Here is a 17,581-nt window from a genome sequence, read left to right on the forward strand (position 1 = left end):
CACGTGCGTGCATCCATTTGCTCATACACACATAAACATGCACACATGAGCTTTTAAACAGTTCCATCTCTTAAACTTAGTCCAAAGGCATTTTTCAGCCTGGGGCCATAGTAAAAGACACTTGCCCAAGGTACTGCGAAGTGCGACTGAACTCAAAGCCATTTGATTGCAAGGAAAGCTTCTTAACCACATAGCCATGCTTGCACCTTCAGTATAGCAACCACACTGTCCCATCTGTGGGGGTCTGTGATGTTTGCAGGTGTAGCCAAAGTTCTGTTACTGATATATCACCTGTAACGTGGCACTCCATCGGTTACAACAAGGGTTCCAGTTGATCCAATCAGCAGAATAGCCTGCTTGTGAAATTAACGTGCAAGTGGCTGAGCACTCCACAGACATGTGTACCCTTAATGTAGTTCTCAGGGAGATTCAGCGTGACACAGTGTGTGACAAGGCTGGCCCTTTGAAATACAGGTACAACAGAAACAGGAAGTAAGAGTGAGAGAAAGTTGTGGTGAAAGAGCACAGCAGAGTTCGCCACCCCCACCTGCTGGAACCTCGTGGAGCTTTAGGTGACTTTGCTCAATAAACACTCAACGCTCGGTCTGGGAGTTGAAACCGCGATTCTATGACCACGAGTCCGCTGCACTAACCACTGGGCCATTGCACCTCCACATATCACCTATGATGCTTGTATGTTTAGAAGTGTGGAATTATTGTCCCTGATGTGTGTGTGTGTTTGAGGATGGGTGGTAGGGAGGAGATGGAAGTTGTGTAGAAACAGCACAGTCTCTAATGTAGGAGCCGGATCCTAATGCGTGTTCCATTTGAGTTTTATTTTAAGATCAGCACCTAATCACACTGTTGAAGTATTTTCTGGACTTGAAGGGTAACCTGAGTTCTGTGATGTGGTTTTACTTTGTCACCAATGTATGGTTGCCATGAAACACACTGATATTTACACTCACTCACTCATTCACTCTCACTCACTCATTCACTTTTCACTCACACTGTATTTACATAATGACACTTTCATTCCATGTTTTACCTCTTGTACACTCGAGTCCCTCTTTTTATTTTATAGTCTCCCATGCACACACACACACACACACACACATGCTTTTTCTGTTTCTCTCTCTCCTCACTCTCTCTCTCTTTCAGATATATGCACTCTCTCCTTTCTTTTTCTGTCTGTCTGTTTCTCTCTCTCTCTCTCTCTCTCTCTCTCTCTCACACACACACATTCTTCACTCTCTTTCAAGCATGCACTCCTTCTCTTTGCCCCCCCCTCTCTCTCACACATACTCTCTCTCTCACACACACACACATACACATACTCTCTCACATACACCGTCTCTCTCTCTCTCACACACACACTCTCACACATGCACACTCTCTCTCACACATGCACACTCTCTCTCACACACGCACACTCTCTCTCACACGCACACAATCTCTCTCTCACACACACACTCTCTCTCACACACACAATCTCTCACACACACACACTGTCTCACATACACTCTCTCTCTTTCACTCACATACACTCTCTCTCTTTCACTCACACACACACACACTCTCTCTCTCTCTCATTTTCATCACCCTTCTCTCTTTCTGATAAACACTCTCCACCACCTCTTTCTCTCTCTCTCTCTGTCACTGCCCTCCCGCACTATAAAGCCAAAAATTTCATTGGAACTAAAAAAAAGCAACAACTTTGCTATTTATAACAAAAGAAAAACAACACAAAACAAACAATAAACAAAAAAGAAAAGACATCTTTGCTTGAAACAGATTCCTGATTTTCTTTCTGTTTTTCCTTTTTTTTTTTGTTGCTGTCAATCCAATCAATTTTAATGGTAAATCGAATCAAAGAATTCCAAAGATAGATAGTTCAATACTTTATATAAGCCGCTTCAAGTGTACAGCAAAATCTGTCATAAAGGTTTGGCTTGGTTAGTTTAGGTGTGTGTTTTTTTTTTGTTATCTTTCTGTTTATTTTCCCCCCTGTCTCCTCCCCCCACGCACCATATCTCCTGTTGTGTTACCAAACACTGACAAACCTACTTTATATTATAGTTAAGACCCCCCCCCCCGCATATCCCCTCCCCTTCTCTATCATAAATATTTTCACCAATACCAAGAGTGGGATAATATTGCCCTTTTCTGTATTGAATAGTAACTGTAAGGAGGTGTGGGTATGTGAATATCGGAAATATCCGAATAAATTTTTTTCGATAAGATTATGGAGTAAAGAAGAGGCTTACGTTACGTGTATTTTGTTCCGTGTTTTTTTTGTTTTTGTTTTTGAATCACTTTTATCGTTTGTTTTTATTTGTATTTATCTGTCGATCTTTTAATTTGGTCATTTTTATTTTATTGTTCCCCCCGGTGTTGGTATTGTTTTGTGAATTTTTATTTATTTTTTTTTATTTTTCATATTAGATATGCAATAAAGGAGAAAACAAAAACATCACCCTTTAGAGGGAAAGAGAGAAAAGAGGGGGGGGGGAGAAGGGTGGGGGTGGGGAGAGCCTTGTTGTGACAATAGCTGTGTGACTGCTACTGTTATGAGGAAGGTGTGTTTCAGCTATCAACCTGTGTCTTGCCTTGCACATCTCTCAACTTTTGGATGTCTTTGATGGCAAGTGAGAATTCATTGCAAGCTGTATGTTAAACACACGCACACATACACACACTTAATAACGATTGGCTTATTGAATTGGCAAAACTGCCTGACTGGTTATTGTTGCAGTAGAGCCCTGGGCCAACCTTGATTGATCAAAGATGTTCCTTGATCATTATCACTCTTAATATATATATATATATATATATATATATATATATAGTTTACTGATATGGCTGTGTGGTTATAAACTCGGTTTCCAAGTAAATGGTTTGGGATTCAGTCCTACTGTGGGGCACTTTGGGCAAATGTCTTCTAATATAGCCCTGGGCCAACCAGGGCTATATTGAATTACATTGATAGAAACTGCATGGGAATCCATTCTTAGGTCCAACTTTTCTGTCAGGGCACTTATGTGTGTGTATATATATATATATATATATGTGTGTGTGTGTGGTGTGTGTGTGTATATATATATATATATCATCATCATCATCATCATCATCATCATCATTTAACGTCCGCTTTCCATGCTGGCATGGATTGGACGGTTCAACTGGGGTCTGGGAAGCCAGAAGGCTGCACTAGGCCCAGTCTGATCTGGCAGTGTTTCTACAGTTGGATGCCCTTCCTAATGCCAACCACTCCGTGAGTGTAGTGGTTGCGTTTTACGTGCCACCGGCACTGGCAGACGGCCACGATCGGATGGTGCTTTTTACATGCCACTGGTACTGGGACCAGACGAAGCTGGCAGTGGCCACGGTTGGATGGTGCTTTTTACGTGCCACCGGCACGGAGGCCAGTCGGGTGGCACTGGCTACGGCCATTTTCGGATGGTTCTCTTACGTGCCACCGGCACTGGTATCACAGCTACAAATTCCATTGATGTTGATAGATTACGATTTTGATTTTGATCTTCACTTGCCTCAACAGGTCTTCACAAGTGGAGTTGTGTGTCCCAAGAAGGAAAGGAATGCATAAGCGGGCTGGCTACATCCCAGGTGTAGGCCACGGGATTATGGCCTCACTTGTCCTGCCGGGTCTTCTCACACACAGCATGTTTCCATAGGTCTCGGTCTATGGGACAAGAACGCAAAACATCCAGACAGATGATACAAAAAAAAAACAAGGATGGGTCATTCGGAGGTTTCTATCCTCAACCGAGTTCCAGATTATCTTTGCAATTTCGGCTAGTTATGCTTGAGATTGCTCCTTTTTGGCCAGCCCCAAGGAAAAACTAAGCTAAGAGCATTAGATTCCTTGGAAGAAAGCAGCGAATGTATACAAAAACAAGGACAGAAAAAAACAGAGAAACGTTATGCAAATACATATGCAATTAACAGAACATAACAACAGGTGTCTTTTGACTAAGGACCAATTAAATTAAGCTGGCGTATGTGGGGACATAAGCAGGGACATAAGATTTAACAGGCATAGGAAGGCATATAGATGTTGCACAGATGGTAGTCGAACCAATATATACATATATATATATATATATATACACACACACACACACACACACACATATATATATATATATATATATATATATATATATATATATATATATATATATATATATCAATGTGTGACTTTGTGTATACATGTACACATACACACACAACAGGCCTCTTTCAGTTTCTGTCTACTAAATCCACTCACAAGGCTTTGGTCAGTCTGAGGCTATAGTAGAATACACATGCCAAAGGTGCCATGCCAGGAGACTGAACTCATGACCATGTGGTTGGAAAGCAAGCTTCTTACCACATGGCCACATTACAGAGAGAGAGAGAGAGAGAGAGAGAGAGAGAGAGGAGGACTGCATTGTCAAATGTATGTCACTCTTTATTTAAGACGTTAGGGTGTGATTTGGGGGAACCTGTAAAGGTTACTTTTCTCTAAGTAGAGAGAAAGCGACAGACAAACAGACAGATGGTGTTGGTCATGAAACAGCTGATCTGAGCATGTTTGTTTCGTCTCAAATATATTTTAACTATGAGACTGTGGTTGCTAAGCAACTGAAATAACTTGGTAACATTCCTACAATAACATCACTTTGATATGACTACGTCAGTATGTGTATGGACACACAGACTCACATACATACACATTAACTTATATTGCATTGTGTGTGTAATGCATAATAGTGTATGAACAGATTGTATGTAGGTGTGTGTGAATATGCACACAAACATGGCTGCGTTGTTAAGATTTTGGGTTCAGTGCCTGTGCACAATACCCAGTGTCTTCTACTGTAGCCCCAGGTCAATCAATGCCTTGTAAGTCAATTGAGTAGATAAAAGCTATGTGGAAGGGTATCGTATGTATGTATATGTTATATGTGGTTGTGTGGTAAGAAGCTTGCTTCCCAACCAAATGGTTCCAGGTACAGTTCCACTGCGTGGCATCCTGGGCAAGTGTCTTCTACTATAGCCCCAGGCCAATCAGTGCCTTGTCAATTGAGTAGATAAGACCTGTGTGGAAGGGCATCGTGTGTGTGTGTGTGTGTGCTTAATATGTGGCTGTGTGGTAAGAAGCTTGCTTCCCAACCACATGGTTCCAGATTCAGTCCTGCTATGTGGCACCTTGTGTAAGTTTCTTCTATTATAACCCATTTAGTGTCCATATTCCATGCGGCTATGGATTGGATAGTTTGACAGGATCTGGCAGGTCAGAGAACTGTGTCAAGCTCCAACGTCTGTTTTTAGCATGGTTTCTACAGATAGATGCCCTTCCTAATGCCAACCACTTTACAGAGTGTACTAGACACTAATGATGTCACCAAGACAAAACCCCTTGACTAGCTGTATAATACTGGGCTGGAGGCATCTCTCCCTATGTTTATCTCTACTTAAATGGGTTTGGGGCAGTTGTTTCTTACACCTAGTTGCCCTCTGCATCACTAATTATCCAACTATGAAATGAGTGGGTCACATAATCCCTTCTGAGGTTGGTTGAAGCCTTAGAAAACCCCTCAGGATTTCTAGACTATCCTACATCCTGATCTTAGGTGCTTTAAGAAAGCATTTGAACTAGATCTTTGGTCTGAACATAACTTATTCTCTTCCTCCTATCGCTCTTGTAGGCCCTGAAATTGATCCTGGACACTATCCTTCTTTCTCTGACTAAACTATGAATAAAAAAGAAAATAAATATGCTTTTTACCTTCTGATTTCACTTAAACTTTTTGATACCCTCCTAAAACTGCCCCTGGTTCTATGATGTAAATTAAAACCTTCCATTGAAACTTGCTAATTCATGTTCCAGTCACCAGCTATTTTACTAAATTCTACCTTATTTTCAGTATTAAGTGAAACAAAAAACGTGTATTTCATCAGAAATATTCCAACGAAAAGGTCAAGTGAATGTGGAAGCTTACTTTTGTTCTGTGTGTGTGGGAAAAATAATTTGCTTTTGATATTCAGAGATCGTTTTTGGCATCAGCAGTGGTGTCATTTTATGTCCATATTCCACGCTGGTGTGGGTTTTAACAGGATCTGATTGGTCCAAGGACCACAACATGCTCCAGTGTCTGCTTTGGCCTGATTACTATAGCTGAATGCTCTTCCTTATGCCAACCACTTTACAACATTAACTGGGTGCTTAAGACCTTAGCATCCTATACTTGTTGGTTTGAATTTCAGCTCTTTTTGTAAATCATTAATCTTGGCCATTGTATTCGTTCTTGCATTCTACGAAATCCCACTTCACAAGGCCTTCATCACTCCACCATACAAAGATTTATTTATTCAGTAAAAAAAAAACAAAATGAAAAACCATTGAATCCTCCATTACCATCACTTCTACAAGATAGTTCCAAATAATACAAATACTTTTCACCTGAGTGAAATTATGCATTTTCATCCATCTGGAAGTACAAAAGCGCTAAATTGGAAAAATCAGGAATAAAGGAAGACAGATGACATTAGTTTGGGTTGGGGAAGGATAGCAGAAATAAACTTCAATTATTTTAGTAAAAGACATTATTTATTTATAAAAATTTAGGTGAGGAGTTTCAGAAAGTTGGTCTGAGATTAAATTAAGGTGTGCATCATTATATATTTCATTTAGCAACATTTCAGATATATTTTTGATGGAATATCTCTGGGGTTGGTTCTGTCCTTCAAATACTTCCTTCTAGAGTTTTAAAACCTTCTCTTTGTAATTTCAATATTGTGCACACTGCTCTGCAGATAATGCTCCTACGCTTTATTCTTCAAATGACTTTTCTTGACGCTGGCATCATACATCCACAACAAATGTGCTACCGTTTATGATTTAGTCAAGGGGAAGATGCAGTGCCCTTCATCTTCACAGGTTCTGTGAAACTGGTGAAATTCATATGGTTGATGGCTGTGTGGTAAGTAGCTTGCTTACCAACCACATGGTTACAGGATCAGTCCCATTGCATGGCACCTTGGGCAAGTGTCTTCTACTATAGCCTTGGGCCGACCGAAGCCTTGTGAGTGGATTTGGTAGACAGAAACTGAAAGAAGCCCGTTGTATATATGTATGTATATGTATAAATGTATGTGTGTGTATATGTTTGTATGTGTGTGTTTGTCCTCCCCAACATCCCTTGACAACCAATGCTTGTGTGTTTACATCCCCGTAACTTTGCGGTTTGGCAAAAAGAGACCGATAGGGTAAGTACTAGGCTTACAAAAGAATAAGTCCTGGGTCGATTTGCTTGATGAAAGGCGTTGCTCCAGCATGGCCGCAGTCAAATAACTGAAACAAGTAAAAGAATAAAAAGAATCTATAAGTTGACATCTGTAGGAGAAATATGGACAGATAGAGAATTCCAGAATACTGGCATTCTCTGGAGAAAAATCAAGAGAAGGAATGGTTGGTGTAGGGTCTAAATGGTGAAAAACAGTGTTAGAGAAGGGCCATGCTATGTAAAGACCTTGTTTAGAGGTGCAAAAAGCAGAGACTGCAGTACGTCTTTAGGTCAGAGGTCATAGTATGTTCTTAGTCAATCAGATGCAAGGCATTGCTTTTGAGGGCATTTTTCTAGGGTAATCTATACCAAATATATTGTTAAAAACCAACCTGTTGTTATCATTTAGCCCCTTGTTAGCCATCACTGGGCAGGCATAAGAAGCATGTCCATTTTGTCTCTTTTCCTCCTTCCAAGTAGTGTGATCTGAGACCACATTATCCAAGGTATTCTTCCTCTTTTTAAGAGCGTAATGTTTGAGTTGAGGGAGATTTTGCTGCTATTTCTGAATATGATGCTGGTCTGCCACAGAGTTCACCTCCCAGCCACTACTGGAACTTGTTTTACACCTGAGTGGACTGGAACAGGAAATGAAGTGCTTTTACTCAAGAACACAATGCACTGCCTGGTCCAGGAATTGAAACAACAATCTTGCAATCATGAGTGCAACACTTTATCTGCTAGACCACATGCTTTCACCACTCCCACATAAATAGATTGGATGTTGGCTTTCACAGTGGTTTTAAAAAGTTACTGTTATAGTTGTTTGTTCAGTAGAATTCACTGTAGTGTAAATGATCAAGTATTCCACAAACACTTGTACTATAAACCTAATCCCTTAACACAGGGGTGCTCACACCCCTTGGGAATGCAAGATAGCATTCCAATGGGTGCGAGCTGAGCTGCATTTATAGGGGATCAAAGAGGGCAGTTGCTTTGGGCACCTTTATTCTTATATACATTATTACTTTAAGGGGTGCGAGAACATATTAAAAGTTTGGTGGGTGGCATAAAAAGAGGTTGGGAACCACTGCAACAGAATCATTATAACACTGTGTATGTCAAAACCAAGGCCACCCCTTAGAATAAAAGCCACAATCCATTCAAGACACCTTCCTCGTGGTCCCCATCTTAGCCAATTTAATTTGCAGAGCATGGGTTGTAGTTAGAGACCTTTGCTTAAACCTTTGGATACCAACTATCTTGAGACTGCTCTTGGTTCTTTGATACAAACTTACTGTTTTAACCCTTTAGCATTTAACCCAGCCATATCTGGCCAAATGTTCTACATGTTTAATGTTCAAACTGGCCTGGTCCATCATCTCACACCTACCCTACAATGTCATTTTGAACATCGAAATCTCAAGGCTACAAAATAATGCAGGATAAATTCTAAATGATGTGAATAAACACACATTGTTGCTGCTTCAATAATCTTGACACTAAAAGAATTAAAGTGATCTAAATTAAAATTTCATGTTAATTTATGTTTCAAATACCAAGTTAATTACGACTAAGTTATTTTACTATGAATTCATTTGTTTCAAAATTATTAAAAACAAAAGCAGGAGTGGCTGTGTGGTAAAATGCTTGCTTACCAACCACATGGTTCCATGTTCAGTCCCACTATGTGGCATCTTGGGAAAGTGTCTTCTACTATAGCTCTGGGCCAACCAAAGCCTTATGGGTAGATTTGGTAGAGGAAAACTGAAAGAAGCCCATCATGTGTGTGTGTGTGTGTGTGTGTGTTTGTTCTCCCACCATCGCTTGACAACTGATGCTGGTGTGTTTACATCCCCGTAACTTAGAATAAGTACTGGGCTTACAGAATGAATCCCGAGGTCAATTTGTTGGACTAAAGGAAGTGCCCCAGCATGGCTGCAGTCAAATGCCTGAAACAAATAAAAGAGTAAAGATGAAAAGAATATTTCAGCAGAAACATGGTAAGAATAGCATTAAAGAACCATTCCGTTGGATTGGATCAGGTCAGATCTGGGACTTTGTGATTTCAAAGCCAATTCATTAACCATTTGGATTTGCCTATAGCCTCTCTCTTACTCTCTCACATGCATACACACACACACAAGTATTCACATACATAGAGATACCCACACATACAGATGCACATTCATGCACATTAACAGACATTCGCACAGACACACACTTATACACACACACACATATTCACACATAGAGACGTTCACTGACGTAGACACAGCCTCATGCACATCAACAGACATTCTCTTGCAGACACACACACACACACATTGGTGTAGACATTCACACCCATAGATCCATGCTCGCATACATATGCACACTTGCAGACACATGTTCACACACACATGGACACCCACATAGAACTCGCATGCACACACACTATCTCTCTCTCTCTCTCCTTTCTCTCTCTCTCTCCCTTCTCCCTCTCTTTCTATCTATCTATCTCTCTTTCTATCTCGCTCAAATCTAGTGGAGTTCAAAAACAAACAAAACAGAATATTTTCTAAATCTAAAAATAGAAATGTTGGTTAATAGTAGTTTGCTAAATCTGTGTTGAATTCTGCTTAAACTGAATATATTTACTTCATCATCATCATCATCATTATCACCATCATCATCACCATCATCATCATCATCATCATCATTGTTTCCATCGACATCATCATCATTATCGGCATCATCATCATCATTGTCGTCATCGTTGTTGTTGTTATGAAACCTCACTGCCTTTGGATTTACAGTTTGGAAATTTAGTATGCTTTAGGAAGTAAGTAATTTGATGTACAATGCTGCCAAGACAATCCCATTAAGTTGCATAATATATTTATTATCTGCTGCCGTGTTTAACATTCTGCTCAACAGTTACTTCTCTCTCTCTCTCTCTCTCTCTCTCACACACACACACTTTCATGATATATTGAACAAATTTCTTCCTTCTTTACCTATCTTTTATTTTCTTGCTTCTTTGATTGTTATTCTTCTAATTCTTTTTCCAATTCTGCTTCTATTTCCCCAATTCTTCCTCTCTCTCTCTCTCTTTATTTTTTTTTGCTTTTAGATCATTCTTTACTACTTATTCCCCTCTTTCCTGAAATTCATTATATTTTCCTGTCCTTCGTTCTTCTTCTTCCACTCATTCTCCCCTTCACTTCTTAACCATTTTTTCTTCTTCATCATCATCATCATCTCTAGATTTTTTTGATTGGAATCAAATGTATTTCATTCCAACTCAAAAGCTACCAATTTACAATACTGTAGGAGACATTTGCTTAACTGAATATTTTCTAGTTAATCTTTCCTTCTGCGTCTTCTGCCAGATTTGAGGAGGAAAGAAAGAAGATTTGATCTGTAATGTGATTCTTTCATTCTGAATAATTAAAATATGGTTTATTCTGGTAGTTAGTGGCTGTGTGGTAAGAAGCTTGCTTTCCAACCACATGGCTCCAAGTTCAGTCCCACTGTGTGGCACCTTGAGCAAGTGTCTTCTACTATAGCCTTGGGCCAACTACAGCATTGTGAGTGGATTTGGTAGACAGAGACTGAAAGAAGCCTGTCATATATTCATATATATATATATAAACACACACAAGGGTTGGACGAAATAATGGAAACACATTAGAATTTCAAACAAATTTATTTTAATATGGAGTAGGACCGCATTGGCAGTAATTACAGCTTGAATTCTATGAGGTATGGACTCGTACAAAGTTTGAATTGTTTCCAAAGGAATTCTTGTCCATTCTTCAGCTAAAACAGTCCTTAGTTCTTGTAGTTGAGGATATCGAATCCTTTTTTTCCTCAAATGCACCATAAGTGTTCAATAATATTGAGATCTAGGGACCGTGGTGGCCAGATAAGGTGTTCAACTTCACTAGAATGTTCCTCATGCTATTCAGTAACAACTTTACCTGTGTGAATTGGTGCATTATCATCCTGAAAGATTGCATTTCCCTCTAGAAACAGTTCCACAGCCATAGGATGAATTTCCTCAGATAAAATGCTTGAATAGTCTTAACTATTAATTCTGCCATGAAGGGAAACCATTGGGCTGGCAGATTTCCAAGCTATAGCTCCTCCGATCATCACAAATCCTCCTCCATGTTTAACAGTTGGAAGAAGGTAGTGTGGGTCAAATGCTTCTTTTGGCTGTTTCCACATGTATACTTTTGAGAAAGTACTTCTTGATACACCAAACATTTTGGCTGTTTTCATTATGCTAGCACTTGCCATACAAACACCAAGAATTTGACCTTTTGAAGGTCCAATAGATCTGTCAATTTAATGAATTTTAATTACCTTTTTCTGATGATATCTGAAAAGAAACAGCAATTTTAGCAAAACATATTAAGCAACACTAAAAATAAATCAAAAAATATAAAAGTAAACAAGCTTTTGACAGTTTTATAGATATTTCAAAATTATGATACTATGATGCTAGGTGTTTCCATTATTTTGTCCAACTGCTGTGTATATATATGTGTGTGTGTGTGTGTGTGTGGTGTGTGTGTGTTTGTCCCCCACCACCACTTGACAACTGATGTTGGTAACTTATGTCCCTGTAATTTAGTGGTGTGGCAAAAAGAGACAAATAGAATAAGTACTGGGCTCACAAAGAATAAGTCCTAGGTTTGGTTTGTTCGACTAAAGGCGATGTTCCAGCATGGCCGTAGTCAAATGACTGAAACAAATAAAAGTATATCAATTTAAAATTATTATTTGTTCTTAACTTTGGCTTCAACAACCAAGTCATTCCATTCTATGTTAATCATATGTGGTTGTTTGGTAAGAAGCTTGCTTCCCAACCACATGGTTTCAGGTTCAGTCCCACTGCAAGGTACTGTGGGCAAGTGTCTTCTTTTATAGCCCCAAGTGGACCAAAGTGTTGTGAGTGGGTTTCAAAGGCAGAAATTGCAAGGAACCTGTTGGTTTATGCGTGTCTGTGCATTTCATATTCTCTCCTTGTCTTGATGTGATGTAACAGTGTGATAGTTGTAAATGAGTGTCACCAACATACAAGTGGTGTCTGCCATTTTCAATCTTCAGTGAAAACATGTCTGGTTGTTGGGAAATTTGAGCTTACTTGGAAATAGGTGAGGATTTGTGACTGGAAGAGCATTCGTGCTTAGAAAGATATTTCAGCAAATTCTGTCAGACTCATGCAAGGATGGAAAAGTGTATGCTATGTTGATGATGATGAATTTAATTCATAGATCAGATGGAATTCAGCTACACTCTTTATCCTTTTACTCGTTTACTTGTTTCAGTCATTTGACTGCAGCCATGCTGGAGCACAGCCTTTAGTTGAACAAATTGAACCCAGAACTTACTCTTTGTAAGCCTAGTACTTATTCTATCGGTCTCTTTTGCCAAACTGCTAAGTTATAGGGACGTAAACACACCAGCATCAGTTCTAAAGCGATGGTGGAGGGACAAAAACAGACACACAAGCACACACACACATGACAGGCTTCTTTCAGTTTCTGTCTACGAAATCAACTCACTATGCTTTGGTTGGCCCAAGGCTATAGCAGAAGACACTTGCCCAAGGTGTCATGCAGTGGGACTGAACCCAGAACCATGTGGTTGGTAAGCAAGCTATTTACCACACTGTCACCCCTGCGCTTATAAGGATTTTTTTTTTTTGTGAATTGCGTGAAAGTTCCTTTGTGTAGGTTGCAATGTGTGTGATGAGGAATAGATTATGAGGTTGAATTGAGATGAAATCATAACTGGAAGATGTGATATGGCTCAGAATAATCTCAAACTTTGGCATGGTCTGCTGTGAATGATCTTTGAGGCTGTGATGAAGATTTGCTTTATTTTTAGTGATGAAAAGTCATTCATTTTGCTTTTTCAATCAACTGAAAATCCATCGTATTGAATTAACGTGGTGCATTAATGTGGCTGTGTGATTATGAAGCTTGCTTCCCAACATTGTGGTCCTAGGCTCAGTTCCACCACATGGCATCTTGAGTAAGTGTCTTCTATTACAGTTCCTTGAGCCTGTATTTGGTAGACAGTTGCTGAAAGTGTCACATTGTGGGAATCAGACCACGTGGTAACGAAACCAAGTTTGCTTCCACAGGACTTTGCTGTGCAAGCTTTTCATTATATATATTTCTAATATATCACTCAGTCACAGATTTTGTCAAGTGGCTTTTGTCAGTCAGACTGATCCTAGCAGTTGCTTCATATTTACCATATTCAACCGTGAAAGGATACACACAAAGTCAGACAGGAGCAGATTTAAACTCTGCATACAATACATTTTGGTTGACACTTTACTAGTTCTACCATCCACTTGTATTTTTTTGTTTGTTTTACTTGATTTCAGACATAATCATAGGCCCACAATGTTTGAAGGAATGGCATATATGATTAACTCCTTCTCTGTGGAAAGTAGATGTATTCATTCATAATTTTATTACCGGATTGGCTGTGTGGTAAGAAGCTTGCTTCCCAACCACATGGTTCTGAGTTCAGTCCCACTGTGTGGCACCTTCGGCAAGTGTCTTCTGCTATAGCCTCAGGCCAACCAAATCCTTGTGAGTGGATTTGGTAGATGGAAACTGAATGAAGCCCATCATATATACATCATATATAATGGCCTATAAGACACACATTTTTTTTTACCACAAATTGGCTTAAAAAATCCCCCTGCATCCAATGCACTCAATGTAGTCTCAAAACTCGCTCAAAATGGTATGTATGTCTACAAAACCTGTGCTGGTAAACAACCGCCTATTGTGTGTTTTTATGTTGAATGTGGATGCAATAAATTGCTTATAATTACCGGTAATAGCAAAGTTATATAGGTAAGTAGAGGAATTAAAGCATTATTTTAGTTATAATTTATTTTAAAAAAGTATAGCCTAGGTTAGGGTGCATCCTATGCACTCGTGTGTCTTTTAGGTCAAGCATACTGGCCCCAGTACTTATTTTAAAGTTTGGTTCTTATTCTATTGGTCTCCTTTTGCTGAGCTACTAAGTTACAAGGATGAAAACAAACCAACACCGGTTGTCTAGTAATGGTGAGGACAGACACTAAATCACAGTCACACATCCACATACACACACATATATATATATACTTACATACACAACAGGCTTCTTTCAGTTTCCTTCTACCAAATCCACTCACAGAGCTTTGTTTGTTATGGGGCTCTAGTGAAAGATACTAGATTCAAGCTGCCATGCAGTGGAACTAAACCCAAGACCACAAAATTTGGAAGATTCTTACCACACAGCTACATTGGTGCAAAGTCATTTTTATTATTATTATTATTATATTATTATTATTATTATTATTATTATTATTATTATTATTGGAAATTTAAATTCCTTTTGCTTTTGATTTTCAAGATTGTAGAAGATTATTTTATTCATTTATTTATTTGGTTCAATTATGTTTTGCTCAAATTATACTCTCTCTAACATTGGAATTCTTTAAAAAAGAAAAAAAAAGGAAACCAATAAAAAAGTTTGTGCAAATTAAATTTCAAAACTACAGAAAATAGGAATTTAAAAATCTATTGTTTTTCTCTCTTGTTTTTCATGACTACTTGTTGGTAAATTTATTAAATTGTCAACAACTGAGCTGCTTCTCCATGTTTTCTTAATTATTCATGAAAATTAATTGTTTTCTGGTGAACAAGTAATTTATACCAGAGTTTGTGTGTGTGTGTGTGTGTGTAAGTAAAGAGGATAATCTCCACCAAGTTTGGTGGACAACTGTGTGTTTGTGCAGATGTATGAGTGCACATTTTGTGTGTGTGTGTTTGTTAATTATATTTATTTGTAAACACTATTTGATATTTAAGCCTCTTAAAGAACATTAAGATTAAAATATTAGTTAACATTTCACATAATTTTGATGATGGCAAATGCCAGAAATGGTAGAGCACCAGACTGTCTTTTATGTTATTAAATCACCCCTCTCTCTCTCTCTCACACACACACAGATTCCCTATCTCTCCTTCCCCTCCCCAAATCACCCATCTCCCCTATCTCCTTTGCTTTCCCATCCCTCTTCTTTCTCCTCTCTCCCCCCTCCCTCAGTTCAAACTCTCTCATCTTTGTCTTCAGATTCCATTCTTAGTGGTCAACATTACAAACAATAGTTCAGTTTTAGAAATAAATATGTAACAGGCCCACTGTGTGGTTTGATCCATGTATCTTTCACCTTGCCAAGTGTTACCAGTCACACTATAGAGCCCCTGCTATTACATCTTACCAAGATATAATAGTTATGTATAAGTAGAAAACAAATGTGATAAAATATCACTTGGTTTCTTCTAAACATGTTCATTACATTGGACAGATGCAGTGTCACCAGAAGAAAAACGTCTGCTGTAACAAGGAACACATTTTTTATACAAATTTACTTATGTCCAATGAGTTCTCATTACTCACAAAAATTTCATTTTTACTCCACTTGCAGTTTGCTAACTCCTGATACATAGATTAGTCTGACATCTCAGTGTTTCAAGTTACATTCACAATCATTAGTGGAAAAAGAGAAGTTTTATAGTCTTAAACAATTAATTTGTACTTGTGATGTATTATAGTGTGTTATATATCATTTATAATTGTGCAGTGTTTGAATATTTTTTATTTCTTTCAATCATTGGACTGTGGCCATGATGGGGCACCACCTTGACAGGTTTAGTTAAACTAATTGATCTTGGCACTTATTCTATTAGTTTCTTTTACTGAACTCCTAGGTTATAGGGACATAAACAAACCAACTCCAGTTGTCAAAGGGTGTGCTGGGGAGAAACACAGATAGACACACACACATATATATGTATGTCTGTGTGTGTGTGTGTGTGTGTGTGTGTATATATATATATATATATATAGAGAGAGAGAGAGAGAGAGAAGAGAGAGAGAGAGAGAGAGAGAGAGAGAGAGAGAGAGAGAGAGAGAGAGAGAGAGAGAGAGAGAGAAAGGGGCTTCAATTTCTGTCCACCAAATCCACCCACGAAACTCTGGTTGGTCAAAGGCTATAACAAAAGTCACTTGCCCAAGGTGCCACGCATGGGGACTGAACCAAGAACCATGTGGTTGGGAAGTAAAGTTGTTACCACACAGTATATCATACATAATTTATGACAGTAGCGTGTTATAGTATATCCTTCATAATCTATGGCAGTACAACCTAAGTATGTCACAGATAATTTATAGTAGTTACTGTGTTAAAATCTATAGTAACCCAGTTATATCAATGATAATTTATAAATAGTATAGTGTTATAATATACAAAATAAAATCTATAATATATTTAATATAAAGCGACATAGTATTTCAATATGCTACAGAATTTATATGTTCTGAAATATTTATATATAATATACAGCAATACAATATTATAAATATATTATTATATATAATTTATAGTAGTACAATTGTTATGTTTTAGTAACAGAAATGAAATGCAACAGAACAAGTGGAATTAACCAGGAACAAGTGTAATATATATCCATGCTTACAACATCTCTTTGAGAGTAAATGTAAATGAATTAATTTTGTAAAGTACTCTATGCTGTTCAGAAGGGATTTTAAATTAAATCTTGTAGTATATACATTGCTGTAACCTCTTATTGAAATATGAATATTTCTGTCATAACAGATCTGTGTGCGCGCACGTGCACACACACACACACATTCACCATTAGATATATAGCATGTTTCATGTCAGTATTCAAAGTAAATCTCTAAATTGGTTACAAGGAACATCTTAGAGAAGATCAAATTGTGTGTGTGTGTGTGTGTGTGAGAGAGAGAGAGAGAGTATATATATTCTTTTACTTGTTTCAGTCATTTGAGTGTGGCCATGCTGGAGCACCACCTTTAGTTGAGTAAATCGACCCCAGGACTTATTCTTTGTATGCCTAGTACTTATTCTGTTGGTCTCTTTTGCTGAACTGCTAATGGACAGGGATGTAAACACACCAGCATCGGTTGAAAGCGATGTTGTGGGGGACAAGCACACACACACGCACGACAAGCTTTCAGTTTCTGTCTACCAAATCCACTCACAAGGCTTTGGTAGGGCTGAAGCTATAGTAGAAGATACTTGCTCAAGGTGCCACATAGTGGGACTGAACCCGGAACCATGTGGTTGGGAAGCAAGCTACTTAACCACATAACCCCTCCTGCACCTATATATATATGTGTGTGTGTGTGTGTATGTATGTATATATATATATATATATAATATATATATATAT

The 17,581-nt window shown here is 38.4% G+C and overlaps 1 protein-coding gene and 1 long non-coding RNA gene across 13 annotated transcripts in view; both read left to right on the plus strand.

Annotated features, from left to right (window-relative positions):
* Positions 1-9,088, plus strand: part of LOC118765153 — a 14,128-nt gene extending 5,040 nt beyond the window's left edge. The window contains exons 2-3 of the long non-coding RNA XR_005001019.1: positions 2,515-2,518; positions 9,044-9,088. This is a non-coding gene — a long non-coding RNA (uncharacterized LOC118765153). The remainder of the gene's footprint in view (positions 1-2,514; positions 2,519-9,043) is intronic.
* The window catches only part of LOC115216341 (serine/threonine-protein kinase tousled-like 2), a 393,881-nt gene that overhangs the window by 167,967 nt on the left and 208,333 nt on the right, over positions 1-17,581 (plus strand). The gene's annotated exons all lie outside the window — the stretch shown is intronic.

The sequence above is a fragment of the Octopus sinensis genome, linkage group LG10, assembly GCF_006345805.1.
Source record: "Octopus sinensis linkage group LG10, ASM634580v1, whole genome shotgun sequence".
In the NCBI taxonomy this organism is placed as follows: domain Eukaryota; kingdom Metazoa; phylum Mollusca; class Cephalopoda; order Octopoda; family Octopodidae; genus Octopus; species Octopus sinensis.